The following is a 5,000-nucleotide window of genomic DNA, read 5'->3' on the forward strand; positions in this document are numbered from 1 at the left end:
GGGCGACACCACATGCAATACCGCCATCTATGCGCATCTGACAACACTACGTCCGCACCACAAAACATACCGCCATCTGTAGGTCTCCCGCAACATGACCTCCTCCAACGACGATACCGCCATCTATGCGACGCCAAGCCGATTAAGACAGCGATGGCGCCACAGTGCCCGCCTTTCGACGCCACCCACAAAGCCTGCAGCCTCTGTCGACCATAGCACCCAATCTCCAGTGGCTCTGCCGCACGAAGCCGTGGACCGGCAATGACTCCACCCGCACCCGTTCGTGCACCACCCCAACCGCCAAACGCGCACCTCCAGCGGATGAACGGCGGACGTTTCCCGCACTCGTAAAGTGCAATCCACCCCTATAACGTGCGTTTCATGAAGAGTTATTGCCAATATGCGACATTCCCGCTGTCCCTATACATGAGCCGCGACCTGTACCACTTACGAGCGAGAGACGCGATCGCGTTGCTCACTGTACGGCGTCCGATACCGAGCCATCAGCATGTCGGTCCCCATGCGCGTTGCACTCGCACTCGCAGTCGCAAAAACGTGGGGCAAATATATTACGCGGAAGAGTTATAACAGACCGAGCCCCACTGCATGAGGGGAGTCTTTGTCACTAATGTACACAGATGGAACATTTTGGACTGGAACCAGATTACCCGTACACACGGCGCTGATTAGTAATCAATGCAGAGCCATCAAACTACAGAATATATATACAACTGTCCGTATACATGCTGAAAGAGTCTGCCCACAATGGGAACCACACGTCAGCCAGCCACTCTGATCACGCACCACTCTCTGCTTCTAACGGGCGCACATACAATATGTAAGCACCAGCATGGAACAACATCCAGTGCATCCTCTCCGCCACATTACACAATCCACACTATCACAACCAGACCAGGAGGTCCATGCGGAAAATACAATATCCCACCCTTTCGACATCCACCATTGCGCAGATCAGGCACCAACACCCACACATGTCCTATACAACGGTGCACCCAACATCACAATAGTACCTCCTGTCACAGCGCACAAACAATGACATGAGTCAAAGACACAGGTCTGACACAAGCATAGAATTGGAGCGCCGCCTCTAATAAGCCAAAGGTGCATCCTGACGTGACAAATCTGATCATGTCACAAGCATTCACTTACTATAATCACTATCAACGAACCTGCCGCCCCCGCCCCCCCCTACACCTTTCCTTACAACAACGTGTAACCTAACCTAACCTAACCTATGTTGTACCTTAACCTAACCTATGTTGTACCTTAACCTAACCTATGTTGTACCTTAACCTAACCTATGTTGTACCTTAACCTAACCTATGTTGTACCTTAACCTAACCTATGTTGTGCCTTAACCTAACCTATGTTGTGCCTTAACCTAACCTATGTTGTGCCTTAACCTAACCTATGTTGTGCCTTAACCTAACCTATGTTGTGCCTTAACCTAACCTATGTTGTGCCTTAACCTAACCTATGTTGTGCCTTAACCTAACCTATGTTGTGCCTTAACCTAACCCATGTTGTGCCTTAACCTAACCCATGTTGTGCCTTAACCTAACCCATGTTGTGCCTTAACCTAACCCATGTTGTGCCTTAACCTAACCCATGTTGTGCCTTAACCTAACCCATGTTGTGCCTTAACCTAACCCATGTTGTGCCTTAACCTAACCCATGTTGTGCCTTAACCTAACCCATGTTGTGCCTTAACCTAACCCATGTTGTGCCTTAACCTAACCCATGTTGTGCCTTAACCTAACCCATGTTGTGCCTTAACCTAACCCATGTTGTGCCTTAACCTAACCCATGTTGTGCCTTAACCTAACCCATGTTGTGCCTTAACCTAACCCATGTTGTGCCTTAACCTAACCCATGTTGTGCCTTAACCTAACCCATGTTGTGCCTTAACCTAACCCATGTTGTGCCTTAACCTAACCTATGTTGTGCCTTAACCTAACCTATGTTGTGCCTTAACCTAACCCATGTTGTGCCTTAACCTAACCCATGTTGTGCCTTAACCTAACCCATGTTGTGCCTTAACCTAACCCATGTTGTGCCTTAACCTAACCCATGTTGTGCCTTAACCTAACCCATGTTGTGCCTTAACCTAACCCATGTTGTGCCTTAACCTAACCCATGTTGTGCCTTAACCTAACCCATGTTGTGCCTTAACCTAACCCATGTTGTGCCTTAACCTAACCCATGTTGTGCCTTAACCTAACCCATGTTGTGCCTTAACCTAACCCATGTTGTGCCTTAACCTAACCCATGTTGTGCCTTAACCTAACCCATGTCGTGCCTTAACCTAACCCACGTCGTGCCTTAACCTAACCCACGTTGTCGCCTAACGTAACCCACGTTGTCGCCTAAACCTGCTCTGTAATTGTTATACGACTCGTTCAATTAGTGTAGTGTTGCCCACCCGCAACCCTCGCAATATAGTTCGCTACTCGCACTCCCCGCTCCCCTGTGTATCGCTTCATGTTAAACACCTTGCAAGTCTTGCTCACTTTCCACATGCTCCTGCTGTACACTGTAATGTGGATGGCAGCAGGACGTACATGCCGCCCCTCCCCACGTCCCCACCTTGCCCCCTGCCTTCGCAAGCTGGTTGGTGAGAACTTTGCATGTTCAATGCCCTCCGCATGCGACGTACTCAGGCTACGTTGTGGTGCGGCCTGTGTCAACTGTCCGCTAATGTCGTACGCGTAAACCACAATCTGTACTGCACATTCGTCCTTATGTACTGAATGATACATCGTGGCACATGTGTGACCGTACAACGACTGCGCCCAAAAACGGCGGACCATACAGTGCAAATATTGTGCACGCAGCTACGTGTCGTCTCCCTATGAGAGCTGGATTGCAGTGTGGTACGCCATAGAGACGTGTGGGAGGAACGGACGCCGTGGATGGCGATCAGCATGAGCTGTCTGTTGATGTATTCGGACCTAGTCGTCTCTCCTCACACACCGTGATGGCATGGTGCACCGCGTTCCATATCTGCGACATGCTACAGAGGCCGGTTGACAGTCGTTCGAGCAATGGACATCGCATACGTACGGGGGCCACCTTCCACGTATTGTCTAGGCGTGCACATTTTGTTGCGTGTATGTGGGCAGACGTAGTGTGGCGTGACACCTGACACAGGCATGCAATAATCGTGGAAGTTGCAAATGGCGATGGACGCCTGCGTTTTCTGGTGAAGTTACGCAAATGAACAAATGGTAACCTGTTGTGGTGCGGTTGTTCTCGCTAGGGGTGAATCGGTGATGGCGACGATAGGTTGAGGTACTAACCGGTTGTTCCAGCGATACCCACCATGCCGACGAAACTGAACGGCATCTGGGTGTGAAGCGATACGCGGCGGTGGCTGGGTGGGACCGTCCCCGGCCGGTGAGGGGGCGCCTCCCGGCGTGCTGGCCGCGCGGTGCGTGGGCGCACGCGCTACAGCCGGCTGGTGGGGGCGGCCAGTGGCAGGCGCGCCGGCCGACGGACGCGGCAGGCGTCGCAGCTGCGCGCCGGCGCACCCTGCGCGCGGCGCCGTGCGGCCAAAGTAGGTCCTCGCGGGCCCGGTGCGAAGCGCGGTGGACATCTTCAGTGTGCTGGTCCGATTGAGGACTGTGTGCGTTGAGGATGCGCTGCCGCCCGGCGCTCGGCGCCGCGACGCCGTCTGCTGCTCGGTCGCCCCAGCGGTTCTCGCTGGTGGTTTGTATCGCAGCTGTGCGGATGTGTTGGCGCGTGCGCTGTGCTGGGAGAGTTCGCTTCGGCACCCAAGTGGGGCTTTTGTCCTTCTGTGGCGCTGGCGTTGGAGCTGCCGGTCACCGTAGGTGGCGCGTGTTGTCTCCCGCCGGCAATGCCACGACAGCACGCTCCCGGGCCTCTGTCGGCAGCGGCAAGCTCAGTTGGGAGCACGGGTGGTCGCACCGAAAGCGTCTACTCGCCTAACTCCGGGCGATTGCGCCTCTCTCGAACCCGACCAAGTACTTGGGACGGCGCTGCGCGCCGCCGGGACCTGAGAGGGTTTCGAGGTGTATTGTGCAGGGGAGCTCAGCCTCCTCCTGTTTGCAGAATGATTGAGCGGACGCTTGCGTGTTCGCGCGGGCCCCCGGGACACACTCCCGGGCGGCCGGCTGCTCAGCTCTAGTTGACGCAGCTCCCTGGTTGATCCTGCCAGTAGTCATATGCTTGTCTCAAAGATTAAGCCATGCATGTCTCAGTACAAGCCGCATTAAGGTGAAACCGCGAATGGCTCATTAAATCAGTTATGGTTCCTTAGATCGTACCCACGTTACTTGGATAACTGTGGTAATTCTAGAGCTAATACATGCAAACAGAGTCCCGACCAGAGATGGAAGGGACGCTTTTATTAGATCGAAACCAATCGGTCGGCTCGTCCGGTCCGTTTGCCTTGGTGACTCTGAATAACTTTGGGCTGATCGCACGGTCCTCGTACCGGCGACGCATCTTTCAAATGTCTGCCTTATCAACTGTCGATGGTAGGTTCTGCGCCTACCATGGTTGTAACGGGTAACGGGGAATCAGGGTTCGATTCCGGAGAGGGAGCCTGAGAAACGGCTACCACATCCAAGGAAGGCAGCAGGCGCGCAAATTACCCACTCCCGGCACGGGGAGGTAGTGACGAAAAATAACGATACGGGACTCATCCGAGGCCCCGTAATCGGAATGAGTACACTTTAAATCCTTTAACGAGTATCTATTGGAGGGCAAGTCTGGTGCCAGCAGCCGCGGTAATTCCAGCTCCAATAGCGTATATTAAAGTTGTTGCGGTTAAAAAGCTCGTAGTTGGATTTGTGTCCCACGCTGTTGGTTCACCGCCCGTCGGTGTTTAACTGGCATGTATCGTGGGACGTCCTGCCGGTGGGGCGAGCCGAAGGCGTGCGACCGCCCCGTGCGTGCTCGTGCGTCCCGAGGCGGACCCCGTTGAAATCCTACCAGGGTGCTCTTTATTGAGTGTC

The 5,000-nt window shown here is 53.7% G+C and overlaps 1 non-coding gene across 1 annotated transcript in view; it reads left to right on the top strand.

Annotated features, from left to right (window-relative positions):
• The first annotated feature begins 4,178 nt into the window (after positions 1-4,178).
• LOC124744494 overlaps positions 4,179-5,000 on the top strand; it is a 1,909-nt gene continuing 1,087 nt past the window's right edge. Inside the window, exon 1 of the ribosomal RNA XR_007010790.1 lies at positions 4,179-5,000. This exon is cut by the window's right edge and continues 1,087 nt beyond it. This is a non-coding gene — a ribosomal RNA (small subunit ribosomal RNA).

Source organism: Schistocerca piceifrons, unplaced genomic scaffold, assembly GCF_021461385.2.
Source record: "Schistocerca piceifrons isolate TAMUIC-IGC-003096 unplaced genomic scaffold, iqSchPice1.1 HiC_scaffold_295, whole genome shotgun sequence".
NCBI lineage: Eukaryota > Metazoa > Arthropoda > Insecta > Orthoptera > Acrididae > Schistocerca > Schistocerca piceifrons.